This window comes from Pogona vitticeps, chromosome 6 (assembly GCF_051106095.1).
Source record: "Pogona vitticeps strain Pit_001003342236 chromosome 6, PviZW2.1, whole genome shotgun sequence".
NCBI lineage: Eukaryota > Metazoa > Chordata > Lepidosauria > Squamata > Agamidae > Pogona > Pogona vitticeps.
This window is the reverse complement of record NC_135788.1, coordinates 109283705-109298724: the sequence shown is the minus strand read 5'-3', so window position 1 is coordinate 109298724 and position 15020 is coordinate 109283705. Positions and strand designations below refer to the sequence as shown.

At 48.7% G+C, this 15020-nt stretch overlaps 1 protein-coding gene across 4 annotated transcripts in view; it reads right to left on the bottom strand.

Moving 5' to 3' along the window:
• GRIN2D (glutamate ionotropic receptor NMDA type subunit 2D) overlaps positions 1-8064 on the bottom strand; it is a 58155-nt gene extending 50091 nt beyond the window's left edge. Inside the window, exons 1-2 of one of the 4 annotated variants that reach the window (XM_078377050.1) lie at positions 7815-8064; positions 6373-6438 (exon numbers count right to left, since the gene is read on the bottom strand). The gene's annotated coding sequence lies outside the window, so the exon portion shown is untranslated. Of the gene's footprint in view, positions 1-2195; positions 2294-5138; positions 5267-6372; positions 6817-7814 lie in introns of those variants that run through there. The other 3 variants (XM_072976759.2, XM_020798856.3, XM_072976760.2) reach the window with 3 other exon arrangements.
• Positions 8065-15020: the final 6956 nt, after the last annotated feature.

Sequence of the window (15020 nt, the reverse complement as noted above, 5' to 3'; positions counted from 1 at the left end):
GAAATTTCCTTAAGTATACAAAAAGAGAACTATATATGCTGACCAATTAATATGTATAATGTTCCAAGTGGTGCACAAGTCTTTTACACTTGACCAGTGACTCTGCATATTTTCCAGATGGGGAATGTCTTCAGTGACTGGTCAGTGTGCAAAAAAAGTCTGTCTTTTGTAGTCACTTTGCAAACCATCACCAGCACACTTCCCCATTTCACGCGTTCATTTGTGTATGTTTTCAACCTTACATAGTGAATCTGCACAGTGGCAGGCATTTATGCATATTCTCTATTCAACTCACATTAAACAGAAGGTGTATACATATTATTAATTTAAAGGGGTACCACTGTGCTGCTTGAAACTATGTTTGATGAAAACAGCTTGCCCAAACATATGCACAGAGTACTGATTCTGTCTCAAGGTGTACAGACATAACTAAATGTGTTTTAAGAAGGGTGGATTTGCTATGCATAATGTGCGACTACAATCTGATAGCTTGTTTGGAAAAAAACATGGGAATACAAGTGGAAGTCTTGTATTACTGCTCTTAATACAATCAGTCTCTTCTGATTTTTTTGGAAGTTCAGTGGGATACGGTCTTGTTAGCACTTGAGTGGAAGACTAGGTAGGGCTAATTCAGACAGAGCTAGGTCAGGGTTAGGAAAGAATTTAGTTTGACAGCATGGACAGCCATTTCTGCTCATCACAGCTGACAATGCTGGACTTCATGGGCCAATTGTATGCCTTTGTATAAGGCAGCTACCTATATTCATATACAGAATAAGAGTTGTGTTGCCACAAATCAGTCAACAGCAATGTTTTACCAGACTCCATTGCCTGTACTGACAGTTCTGTATTAAGGAGCCTCCCAATTATGGAGCTCCTTCTCAAAGGAGTACACCATTCTACTGCTACTATCCATAGGCCTACTGCACAGTTCCTGAGCAAACCTCTTTGTACATTGGAAGGACAAAATCTATGCAGGCACAATTTGCTTGTGCCTAAGAATCTCTCACTGACCACATCTAAACAAGCTCATCTGTTGCTAGGAGGCTCCTTCATGGACTGATACTTCTTAAGTGGGGGTTGGGGTGGGAGAGGCATATTGCAGCCAGAGAGAAAGATCCACAAGTGCTATGGGTGGAAAGCAATTCTGACAATGATACCTATGGAGGGAGGGACAAACAAGGTCTGCAGGTGTGGGTGGGAGAAATTTTCTCAGGTGAGAGCAACAGTTGTCTAAGTGCAGAAGTGAAGACTGTGGCAGTTCCAAGAGGGTAGATGTGCTTCATCATCCTTATCTACCCCATCCTCTCAGCAAGATCCCTCATCTCACCATGATTCCAATGAGAATCTGAGGGTGAGTTTGCCCCCAATAATCCAGTGAGTTAATGGCAGAGCTGGGGAGTGGCTTGAATCAGGGGTACCTCACCCTGAGATTTTGACTTCTCTGCTCTGATCCCAAGACATCTATGAACTGCACCCAAATATCTGGAGTCTATGGCCAGTCCTTACATGCTAAATAATGCCAGCAAACACCAAGATGGATACTTGATTAAACATATACAGTAATGTACTGCTATACAGGAAAAATATCTGCAAAAACAGTCATACACAGCATGTGCATATGCATGAAAAGAGACAGTTATTGGTATTGAGACATATTCATGGCAGAGGAGTCAACTGAGTGACATATACAGCCAAGAGAGGAAGTAGTCTGTGTGAAGTAGACAACCGGCACGCAGACACAGCTGCTGATCAACACGTATAGTCAGAGGGAAAAGAACAAGCTATGTGTACACAGAGGAGAGTGAGAGTGCCTCTGGGACAGGCACACACAGCAATGGAGAATCAACCCCTGCTGCACACACTCCCGTAGAGTGATCAATAAGGAGAGACAGCCATTGATGGACCTGACATAGCAGCCAAGAGCATCATGACACACATGCACAGTTCAAAAAAAGAGAAGCAGCTACTGAGACACACGGAGCTCCTTCAAGGACACTCCTGCTTCAAAAGACACTCACAATCTCACATGTGAACATCCAGACCCCCTCCCATGTGTGAGAAGCCTGCACAGGCACACAAGGAAAGGAAGGGGGGAAGCACAATGTGGCCAGCCAATGTGGAGCCCTAAGCGTGCGCATTCACAGACAAAGATACATTCAGAGGTCATAGTCACCGTCAGGCTGGGCCCATACCAGTGATCCATCTGAACCTAGTCGCCAGAAACGGGGAAGGAAAATCACGCTTCAGTCCCCACGGCTGCAGAGCCCCCCACGTGGCCCCATTTCCAATCCTAGGAGAAAGGGGGCAGAAAGATCTTTGTTGACCAACAGCCACCATGGATTGGTCCAGCAACTGCACAAAAGATGGCTAGCCCAGCAGGCAGTATTCTCCCAACAGAATGTACCAAAACACCCACCCACTAAAGAAACCAGGTTGAAGGAGGGATGAAAACTAAAGGCACTCACATGGTCTTTAGCAAAAGCCTGCATATCCTTAGGAATTCCCTCTATTCCACTCTTCAAACACACTTTCCAGAGGAAAACATAGTGGTGATTATGCTCTGGCTTGCACTCACTTTTTATGTGCATTCTGGGCATCAGACTACCGTGTTTCCCCAAAAATAAGACAGGGTCTTATACAGTATTACTTTTTGCTCCAAAAATGTATTAGGACTTATTTTCAGGGGATGTTTTAATTTTTTCATGTACATCAATCTACATTTATTCAAATACAGTCATGTCATCTTCTTCTGGTTGCTGCACAATGGTGGAAGGTGGGATTTCACTTAACTGGGGCTTATTTTGGGGATAGGGCTTATATTACGAGCATCTTGAAAAATCATATTAGGGCTTATTTTCAGGTTAGGTCTTATTTTCAGGGAAGCAGGCTGAATCTCATGTTCCTTGGCTCATCCTTCAACAATCTCTAAAAACGTCAAGTTTGAACCTTCTGCCTATTTCTGTGACAATGAGTTCCACAGGTCATTAGCGGAATGCTAGTCAAGGGTGGGGAAAACCCTTTAGGGGAAAGCTGAATGAAACACATGCACCAGCCAATAGAGGGCAGCATTTCTTCATTTGCTTATATCCAGTAGTGCCCGGCAATGCTCCCTACTCTCTGGAGGAAAGTGTCCTCTAGCCACTAGCACCACACATATTACCATTCTCTCAGAAACTCCTTGCTTTCATTCTACCCTTGCTTCTGACTTTTCTCTTTAATTTTCTTTACTTGGCCTGCAAGTGAGAGGCATAGCAGGCTCATTGTCCGTATTCTCTGGCTGTGCTGTCTGCCCTCATGTATAGGCATGAGTGCTTCAAGGTGGAGCATATACTCTGCATAAAGAAGCTTCACTCCTTTGGCATTGCTGGTTATGAGTCAAGCAAGGGGGTAATGATATAAATGGCTTCTGCCAGGAACCTTAGGGAAGAGATGGACCGGTGCTCTGATCTGATGGAAGGCTGCTTCCTGGGTTCCCCAGCTCTCATCTCTCCCCTCTAATTATTTTTGACAAACATGCACAGAAATGTGTTGCACTACTATTTCTGCTACACAAGAGATGGCGAAAAGCTTTTTCTACAGGTTTGGGGCATTACACTTGATATAGGAAAAAGCTGTGTTCTAGTCCACTGAGGCAAGGAGAGTACAAGGTTTGCATTACTGAGGGCAACAGGCAAAAAATCCACAACCCCCACATGTGACCCCACCATTTCCAGGTGCAGGCCATCTCCATGTCTTCTGAAAATACCAGTGAGGGGGCGTCAGAAAAGGCAAGAGGGGCTGACCCTTCTGCCTGCCCTCACCCCTAGAGTTTACGCTCTATGAGGACCGATGAGCAATCACCTAGTGAAAGAAAGAAAGGCCTGAGAACATGGGAGCTTGGGGGCCACTTAATAATATCTAAACATTGGGCCCGCTCTCCGTTCAGTCCAGAGCAAAGCCACCCCCTTGGGAAACCAGGTGGACATGACCCATGAAAAGAACCCATGGGACCAATCCTCTGGAAGTGGGGCCCACCATGAGGGGTTTGCTCCCCGAGGCACACGGAGCCATGCAGGGTGTAATAGTGAGGGGGCAGAGGAGGAAAGGGGGGCTCTCAACCTGGCCTGTTGAGGCAGCATTAGAAGTCTAGAAAGACTAAGCTGGGGCAGGGAAGGAAACCAGATTTGGGGTTGGGGGGAATTAGCCATCAAGGGCCCCTGTATTCTCTCCCTCCCTTGCTCAAGTTCTTGGCTCCCTCCCTCCCTCCCTCCCTTGGGATGTGTATGTATGGAGAGAGGGAACACACACAGAGAGAGATTTCAAACATAAGATTCTATTGTCCTCTCCTTCCCCGCCTCTACTTTTGTTTTTTAAATGAGTGATATATGAATTACACTCTGCCTCAACATCTTCACCCTTCGGCACCACTGAAAAATACCCCCACAATTCCCTTCCTAGCTGTCAAACCCCAAACCAAAGCCCCAGCCACAGGAAGGAGAATTCCCCGTCTGTCTACCTACCTACTTGCCTGCCTGCCCGCCTGCCTTCTCATGACCGGGAAGCCCTCCTCTGCCCCTTGCCTCCTCCTGCCCTCAGCCCCCCACCCATTCTTTGACAGGGGACTGGCTGGGGAGGGGGGGCGACCGCGGCAGGGGGGTTTAAAACCACCACTGCCATCTTCGGATCCCTCCGCCGCCTTCCTGCCGCTTGGGGGGGGGGGGGAGAGAGAGAAGAGAGGTGTGGTCCCTCCGTGAGCGCTGACCAAACCGCGGTGGCGGTGAAGCCGCTTCCCCGGGGGGGCTCCCGCTCCCTCAGGCTCACCTCCAGCAGCTTTTGTTCCGGCCGCCAAGGCTGGCTTCCTTTCGCCTTCGTGAAGCCCACCCGAGCGGTGCCCGGGAACCCCAACGCCGCCTCACGCCCCCAACGCCGGGTTCAAAGAGAGAGGGTGGGGTGGGGTGGGGGGGACACCGCATGGCGGCCCGCCCTGCCGTCTCTGAGGCCCAGGCGGCGGGTGGGTGGGTGCCTCGGCGGTGGGCACAACCCTGCAACCTTCGCTCTTGGGCTGCAAGACACCCCCCCCCAGCCTCACCCCCGGATTTTCCCGCCTCCCTCCCCGTTGTGGGAGCCGGCTGCCAGAGGGGAGGGGGCTCAGTTACCGTGTGGTTATTGCTGTCTTCCCCCACGGCCGGCGCCTTGCCCCGCGCTAACCACTGGGACCCACGACCGTCCTGAATACTCCAGTGGCTCTCCTAGCGGGAGGCTTCCTCCGGTTCCCAGCCCCACGGTCTTCCCAGAAGACCCCGGAGTCCTTGGCGCGCTCTCCCATCTACCTACCCCACCCCACACTCCTCCCCCTTGATGCACATCTTTGGTGCTATCCATGCCTTACTAACCACTAGGCGCGCGAGTCCTCGTCTCTTCCCGAGAAACCCAGGCGCCTTCGCTCTCAGCCCGTTCGGCCCACTAGACTTGACTCCCCAGAGGGGCCCCCTGTTGCCCTTCCAGGCCCGTCCACGTTCCCAGGGCAAGGTGGAGCCGATCCACCACGACCCTCCCCCCGCTTCAAGGCAGGCCATCCCGTCCCACAAGGGAGGAAAAACATTTATCTGGGGAGAAAGGCCTTCCCTTCCTGACTCTACCCGGGGGTGGCGGGCAGATGATGCCCTTCAAGGGGCTTTTTTTTTCCTTCTTCAAAAAATACAGTCTGGCTTATTTCCTCTGAAAAGCCAGGCGCTGCAACCAAGTCTATACGTTTCTTGCTGTTTTTTTTTTTTTTTTTTTTTTTTTTTTTTTTGCAGTTACATAGGTTAGAATTGAGGGGACACACACCAAAAAAAATCACCCTTTTTGCATCCCGTGCTCTTGCAGTCTGGATGATCAATGCCACAAACAAATCACGCCGGAGCGTGTACACACGCACACGCGAGAGAAGGGGGGGGCGTTGCCGATCGTTTCCCCTACAAACCCAGGGACGGAAAGCGGTGCTTTCAGAGATCTGAACTCATCTCTCGTGTGTTCTCATGAAAAAGAGAGAACAAAATTGTAAATATATTCGGGGGGGGGTGCCTTTCTGTCCAACTAGGGTTAGTGGAGGTATTATTAGTCCTAGGAGTGTTTCAGGATCATCAATATAACTTGCGGGGCTGCGGGGTTTCCCTTCACTTTCTTTTAAGGTCCCCCACATCACTTTTCCTTTAAAAAAATTAGGAAAAGCAAAGGTACTGACTGACGGGGGGGGGAGCCAGAAAAGTAGCCCCTCCTGGCCAAGCAAGACGCCAAATCCCTATGCCGGGGACCCTCCATAAACAACACACAGATGTTTGTCTCGGAACGCGGGTGAGCGAGGACGATAAATACATACATAAATGATAAATAATAAGGAGGTCTTACCTTTTCATGACAACTCCCGAGGAAAGAATAAACCAGAAAACAAGAGGAGCAAAAATTTCTCCGTGTCTGGAGAAAGAGAGAGAATGATTGTTTTTCCTCTTTGATCTTTTCCACCCTTAAATATAATTTTATTTATTCCTACATTCCGTGCCCCCCCTCCCTTAATCTCCTTTTCTCCTGCAGGGAATCAAACAAGCGCTAAATCCAAGCAGCCAGGGGAGCGGCAGCGGCAGCATTTTCTCTCTCCCCCCCCCCCTTCTTTCTTTCTCCCTTTCCCTCTCCCCCTCCCTAACTTCCCTCCCCTTCTAAAATTTCTTCCCGATCTTTATTCAACGCTCAGGCGGCGTGCCGACCCCCCCTCGCCTTTTTGCCTCGCTCTTCTCCCCCCCGCCCGCCCCCCCCCCCGTCTGTCTCCGTTCAAGGTTGTTGCAGCTTCCGCGCTACACATGTTGCATCCCAAAGTTAAAGCCCAACCCGGCGTCGGAGCGGGCGAGCGGGCGGGCGGGCGGATGGTTGCCCTTCCAGGAGTGGGGCGGGAGAGGGGGTTGGGAAGGACAGGCCAGCCGGGTGGAAAATAAATAAACAAATAAAAGGGCGAAAGAAAAGAAGAAACAAAAAATCCAATAAAGCCAAAGTCTCTCTGCCTTGGCGAGCTGCTGCCTTTCCCCGGGGCCTGGAGCCTGGAAATCTCTGCATCGCTTAGAGAGTTATTATTTCCCCCCCCCTCCGTATCTCCCCCCCCCCTTTCCCTGGGTCACCTTTCTAAACACACGCGGCGGTACAAGGAAAAAGAGAGAGAGAGAGAGATGGGGGGTAGATGGAGAGAAGCGCATGGGGAGGAGAAGGGGGCGGGCAGGCGGCGAAAGGGGGGCGCGCGCATTTGATATATTTTTATTCCTTTAACGCAGACAAGACCACGTCGTCTGTTCTTTTCCCCTCTCGCGCAAGCCAAAGATACACACACACACACACGCACACGCACCAGAGAGGGTCATTAGCATTCAACACCAATACTACATCTCTACCACCACGGCAGAAGCAGGTTGCAAAGCGAGCGAGCCCAGCGAGGACGGCGCTGCAGTCTTAGGCGCTGGAGAAAGGGGAGGGGGGGGAGCGCTGGATCGGATCCCTGGTTGCACGGGATCCATTGCTTCTAATAATTGGGTGGGGGGGGCTCAAACCCATGCACGCGTGTGCATGCACATCCGCGCTCCCGCACTCACACCGACCTGGCTTGCACACAAGTGATCTTCGGAAGGCAGGCTGTGGGGGCATCTTCTTAGCAGAAAGGCCGAAATAATTGGGGGGGGGAAGAGAAGGGAGAGGGAGGGGGCAAAAGGTGAGACGTACCCCCCCATCAACGGGACACGATCTCCCCCCCCCCGCTCCGCCTAGCCCCGAGCCCAACACAACGCACAATACAGCAGTCAAATCAAATTTACCGCAGAGAGCGAGCGAGCGAGCGAGAGAGAAGGTGAAGTTTTTGACCACCTCGGCTTCTTTGACGGTGAAATAAAATGAAAATGAAATAAAATTTCTTTCTCTTTCCCCCCCCCCCCCGCAGTCCTCCTCCTCTGCAAATGTACCCCACAGAACTAGGGCTGCTCTGGAGTGGCCCAGAGAGACCAGCGAGGCCGTGGAGATGACAGAGGAGCCCCGAAAGCCGGCTCGCGGTCATTTGCATATGTTGAATCATTGAGATGTATGTAAATGTAACGGGGCCGCTGCTTGAGCATTGATCAGGAAGAAGCAAACAAAACCTAGCGGAGTTGCAGAGGAGCCGGGAAAGCGGGGGGGGGGGCAGGCGGGGGGGGGAGAGGGGAAGGATCCTGCCCGCAGCCCTCCTTTGGCGGGCATCCACTCTGCTAAGAAGAACCAGCGCCAAGTGCTCGGAAAGGGAAGGAGAGGGCTTTTCGGCAGCAGGGCAATTGGGGGGTGGGGGGCAAAAGATAAGCCCGTCCTCTCACGAAAGGCCCGCAAGAAGTACAGTACAGGTTGGTTTGTTTGCTTGCTTGCTTGCTTTGTTGGATGACCGGAATTGTCCCGCTAGCATCCCGAGAGGGAGGCATTTTCAGGCTGGAAAGCTCAGCAAAGAAGGGCTTGTCACACAGACCAGGTGGGGTCTTAAGGGGAAATCGGTGGCAGTACACGGGGGATACCATAGAGGGCGCAGTTGAGACCGGGGGGGGGGAGAAGAGCTCTGTGGGTTCGTCTACTCTGGGGGACGTCCAGGGGGAGGAGTTTAATTGAGAAGAGGAGGAAGGCGCTACTAAGAGAGGAGAGGGGGCCGAGGAGGCGTTAGCCCAAGGGGAAGAGGAGCGGGGGGGGGGGGGGAAGAAGCCCGGTGTGCAGTTTGGTCAGAAGTGGTGGGAGGGAGAGAAAGACTGGTATGATTTGTAGCCCTCTCTGTTTCAGGGATTCCAGGCAGCTTGCAAAAATAATAATAAATAAATTAAAAAGTGCACCAAGAAAAGCATGCAACCAACACTGAAAGGTGCAGTAAAGGTGGAGAACCCTACTACTCTTTCAACTAGCTAGCTAATCCAGAAGTTGTAGTCCAGAAACCAATTTTCCACACCCTTGATGGGAGTCCACTCCACCAGCCCCAATACTGTTTGAGGGATGGTCAGCAATTCTCCAGGGCCTCAAGCAAAGGTATTTCCTAGCTGTGCTGCAAGGAGGTATTGCCTACCTTTCAGTCTTCCAAAATGCAATCTTGTCATCCAGACTATAGTACAGCACAAGGGCAAGGGGATATCTCAGTCCAAGGTGCCTCCAGAACAGGGAGCCTCAAATGACTGTAGCTAGTGAGCCAAGGCACACAATCTGCCACCCTGCACTGGTGTCCAATTTGATCTGGCACAAAGCATTTTTTTTCCAGGCCTCCAATTCATTTTGCCAGAGAAAACCAAGGGAGTGTGATGCAAAATCGAAATCCCTGCCCTTAGCCTTAGATATTTTATTGAAACTCAAGTTGTCCTCTACCCCTGAACCCACTCTGGTGGAATCAAGAGAAGCAGACGCCCGGTGCCTTTCCTTCTTCCACTTTACAAATGTACCCAAGCTCAGAAACAAATGGCGGTTTTGAATTTTCTAAGGTGAACTGGTGTGAGCTGCTCCTGTGTGCTCATTCATCTTTGTTTCCTTTCGTTGCATCTCTTCCCCTCCCCACCCCAATTCCATGGGAAGTAGGAGAGGGAGGGCTTTTAGGTCACAGCGTTCCCTCCCAAATCCATTGCGTCAAGGATAAAGATTATAAGACTATCAGACATGATAGCTAAACTACTAGTAGTATCTCTGTTATCTCGTGGATAGGTATGGTGCCTGAGTACAGGTCCCCATGCAGGGGATTTATAGTCTACAAATTAACCAACAGAGACAACAAAGGGACGGATAAAGGGGAGGAACATACATTAAGTAGAACCTCTTCGTATAGGAGTAGTGTGCCACAGAGGAGGAAGGAAGGCAACTGGACAGATTGGGGTTTGTGCCAGAGTCTTCATCTTACCTGCCTGTGGGCTTCTCGGATGCTTCCTGGGTGGGTTCCGTATGATCCAATGGGACTCTTCTCAGCGTGTTTTTTTTTTTAATTCCTGGGGCTCCCTCTCATCCCTGAGCATCCGAAGGTGCATTTTATGGAGGTTTTGGCACACCAAAAGGAGAGAGCTTCCTGGAACACAAGGAACCACCTTATTGTGAGTCAAACCATCTAGCCCACTGCTTGTCAATACTGATTGGTGCCAGTCCTCCCAAGGTTTCAGGTAAGTATTTTCTCAGTGTTGTCTGGAGAGGCCAAGAATCAAACGTGCAACCTTCTGTGTGCAAAGCATCTGCACTACCAAATAGCTGCACCCTGACTCCTTACTGACCACCTCTTAGGGCTAACATCACACACCTCTACATCTGGCTTGTAGATGATTTGGGTCTGGGGAAGGGGGGGGAATCAAGCCCGGTTTCCTTGTACTGATTAGACAAATGAATGCAATTAAGGTCTAGCAAGAGCCACAGTCGTTCTATGGAACCTCCAGAGACTGAGGCAGTATCTTTCATGGTTGTCTTCCTACCACAGGGACCCTGTGAACTAAAGATGAGCAAAGCCCCCATGTTAATAATTTAATTGTGTGTGCTTGGGAAGGAACTCTGTGTTCTGGACTTATGATGCCTCTCTTACCGCATGTAGTTAAAACTAGGCAGCATCTTTGAAAAGTAGACAAGAATCTGGTGCAGTTTTGTGTGCACTGCGGAGTTGTAGCTATTCATGTAAATTGTTCAGTGCAGGGAAATATTCTTCATCTCTTTGGGGAGGAGTGTGAGTGTGTCTGTGTGCAGAGAGTTTTGTTCCTTCCAGAAATTCACAGATTGCTATTTCAGGTTTCAACAACTGTGCTTCCTTCCTCCCCCCCACACCCCCAACCCCCCATTCTTTTCTCTAATTCTCACATGCATACACCTACACAGTCTAACTTGGGAGTTATGCATATTTTGTTTTTGACCTTTGAGCCCCTATTTTGAGAGGGTTAATTAGACCTGACAGCAGTACAGTCAATACAGGGTCGGAAATACTGTAAGTTCACGTAAACTCCCCAAAGCTCCTTTCTCGTCATCACCAAGCCCTGAAATCCACCTATCCAGACTTCTAGAGTGCCGGTCCTTCTGTGGCTTTGGTCCAGCCGGCCCCTCCACCCCAAACACACGGTGAATGGCACCATTTCTTCTGAAAGAAAATGTGGGGCAGGTTTTTTAAAATCCATGTCAGCCGCTTCAGGCAGCTATTTATGCAGAGCTTCCACCCCAGCTTATAAAGGCGCAGTTGTCAGTAGAGGGTGGCCAGTGTGATTCCACAGGACTCTTTGACTTGGGTTCCACTCAGAAGCAGCTGTTCCTGGGGGAGAGGGGGGATTCTTTCTCTCCCCAAAAAAGAGCACCTGCCCCACCTGCCCTCTCTCCTCCTCTACGGCCACTGCTGCAACCCTCACCTCAGGGTTGGGAGATTTTTCAACAGAGAGACCAGAAGAGGGGGAAACATTTTTTTGGCCGAGCCTTTCTAGCAGCAGCAGGAAAGCGGAACAGCTCAGAGGAACAAAGCGACTCCTTCTCTATTCATGACGCTCGACTTTTGCTGGCAGGGAACAAGGGAATGGGGAAGAAAGGAAGGGGAAAAAATAGACACAAGAGAACGAAAATGTCCAGTGCCTGTGTTCCAGCAGCCTTTAATGAGGGAGAGCTGTCCCTACTTCAGGGGAAGGTGTGGGGGGCTAATGGGACAGGGCAGCGCAAGCGGGACTCTTGGCTTCTCTGAGGGTGCCAAGCAAGGTTACGGGCAGGAGCTTGAGGTCCTGGGACCCTAAACGGCTGGGTTCTCGGAAGGAGACGGAAAAGGGCAAGGGGTGCATTACGTCAGAATGAAAAAGCCACTTGAATTTTGCAGTGATGTTGCATGAATGGAAGTCAGCAGGAGCACAGAGGCTTTTACATTAGATTTCTAAATTTGGGAGGATTTGGCAAGGGGAATTCATGAGTGTGAAACTTGATTCCTGTTTGCCTTTGCTCACAAATCTCTTTCCTAGAAATTCCCTGTGGATTTTCTGCCTTCTCACATAATGTTTTTTTCCACTTCCCATGGGAATTTCTCTCTCCTCCCCTACATTCTTTTGCAGAGCGGGAGAGAATGGGCAAATACGAGAGAGAGAGAGAGAGAGAGAGAGAGATCCTTCCCAACCTGGTGCCTCCAGTTGTGCTGGACTAAAACTTCCATAACCCCTGTGGCTGGTGATGAAGTTTTGGGAGGTGTAGCTCAATACATCTGGGGCCACCAGGTTAAGGAAAGCTGATCTAGTGACTTAAAACAGAAGGGGGCAGTAGTGGTTCATCATGAGACCAGGTGTGTGTCTGAGACTAAAGATGGGTGATAGCTTTTTTCATTATAGATAAAAGCACAATAGAAAAAAGAAAAGGAAAAAAAGGAAAAAGTGTGATGGCAGCTTAAAGACTAACTCATATATTTTTAATGTGTGCTTCCATGGACTTAAAAAATGTAAGAGTTAGTCTTTAAGGTGCCACCACACTTTTGTCTTTTTATTATTATCATTATTATTATTTTCTATTGTGCTTTTACCCATAAGGCTTGCACAGAAAGGCTATCCTTTCTACACTACAGCTTTTTTTTCAGAAAGCTGACAACACTTCAGCTTAGTATACATGTCCCAATTTGTATTTGCCCCAGGGGGACAGGTTTTGTAGGGTTTTCTATTGTTTCCAAACCTGCTTGGCTAGAAGCAAGGGGAGAACAAAAAAAGGGGGGAAAGTTTATTAAAAATTCCAGTTGCCTACTTCCTACCTTTGTGTTGCTGGCAGATAAGAGTCCTCTAGGTGGAAGTCCTTTTTGAGTGCTCCATGGAAGCTTAAGGAGAAAAAATGGTTGAGCTGGGAGTGGGTGTGTGTGTGCTGCCGACAAGGACTGACCCACCAGATTAACGGACCCTGTAGGCTGGGCAGAGTAGTGCTGTTCCTTGCCAGCATACCTCTCCACACCAGTTAAGTGTATCCCTCCTGTGATAAATATCTACTGACAACACAGGCTGTAAAACAAATCCATTCATAATAACTGTCCTCAGTGAAATGTGCACAGCAACAGAAGCAAATACATTTTTTTGACATTTCAAGATGTTTGTACGTGTGCATGTATGTTTATGTAAGAGTCTTTCTGTATGTGTATTCACAACTGAACCTGGAAGACAGGGGAGGAGAGCCAAGGAGGATCAGGCCTACACCTATATTCTGCCTGTAGCAACAGCCAAGCCAAACGCAGATGGTTGCTTCCAGACAATGTATGAACACATTGAATCCTACTGCTTCTGCCTCTGGAGGTTCTATTGAGCTATGGGGCAACCTCAACTTCATCCTTTCTGTCTACTGAGATTTTTCAAAAATCAGTCTAGTAGCCGTTGCCTCCCCATATGGTCGTGAATTGCTCCACAGGTGAAATGCAACTGATATGAAGGACTTCCTTTTTTGACTAGTCAACCAATGGGCAAGTAGTTTCCTCGGGTGATTCATGATTTTATATTTTTCAGTGCTGTTTCCCTCCAACTCCACAATACTTGAATTATCTTTTCCTCTTTGCTTTATACTAAAAAAGAGAGAAAGAAAGAGAATATCTTACATCCATCGTGAGATCCTAAGAAAAATTGTCTTGTTGAATCCAATGACAAGCTGCCTCAGAATACAATTAGCCAGTGATGCACAGATATCCACATGTAGATCTAACTTTCACAGAAGGGAATATTCCATGGATAATGTGTGTCTGTTTGCATTTGCAGACCTGTGATACAAATGTTATACAATAAATATTGTATTTCTTTGTATGCGTACAACAAGTGATAACAAGCAGGTGTCTTTTGCACATCTAGATACGTGTCCCCATGAAGATCAATATTACAACGTGTGTCTGTTTTTGTAAACGATTGCCCTCAATGCTCCCAACACACAGAGGTTTGAGTTTATGGACTTGCACACACATTTTCTCAGCCTCCCTTTCTTTGTCAATATCTCTCCAAATCCAGGAAGGGAGATGGTAGAGATAATGTGTAGGTGGGGGAGGATGCAATTTTGCAAAAGATGTGTGACATTCTTCATTTAGCCATCCTCACCACTGTCAGCACCCAGACACAACTAAGAACAACCACATCCACAGCTAACACAGCACTAGACTACAAGCAAGATGTGGAGCAATTGCAGGAGGGCAGGAAATGAAGCCTGGAAAAATCTCTAAGAATCCAGTTCCAAGAATCTCCCAGCTAAGCTAGCAAGGCTATTGGCTGTCCTGCCAAGGTATTCTGGGAGTTTTATTCCAGAAAAAGTAATTCTGCAATCCATGGGGGTGGGGATGTAGTCCAGGTTGGCAACTGGAAGTAATTCATAGAAACCTACCAAAAAAAAATCTCTGGATGGGTTTTCCTATCTCCCATCACTTGGGAATTTTCTTTTGATTTTTCCTTTTCATTTAGAAATTCATGCCAATCACAAAACCCTGCTGATTTCCCCCCTTATCCCAAGCAACTCATCAGATACCTTCAGCAATGTGTATGTGGATGTGTGTTTGCATGTGTGCAGGATAGATACATCTTCCCTGGATTCTCTCCATCATCATCCTCAACATTCAGGGAGTGAAAGACACTTCTGCAGATGTTCAGAAGCACTTCTCTATAACAATAACTCTTCCAAGATGGACAGAGTATTGAAAATAAACTTGGGATCTGGGTCCTTTTCCAAGAACCCCCGTCACAATTAAACCTACATCCCAGATTCCATTGGCTGGGTTCACCAAACTCTTCCTCGCCCTTCCTCAAAATGTTCACAATTTGGGTTCCCGGAACCCACCAGGCTTCTGATGAGGTTCTGAATCCCCCCCCCCGAAATACTATGTTATTCCTCTTTTTTTTCTCCCACCCCACCCTCATGTAATGAGGTTTCTTGGGAGGTATTAAATGCAGAAAGTGGAAATGGGGAAGGAAGGGCTATTATGTTTATTGCCCCAGTATGAGCAGGAAAAGTGGTACCATCTGGACTGGAGGGTCTCTGCGGTTGCAAATGAGGAAGCACATGATTAATTTATTCCTCTTTTCCCCCCCTCCCCCGTACCCCATTAT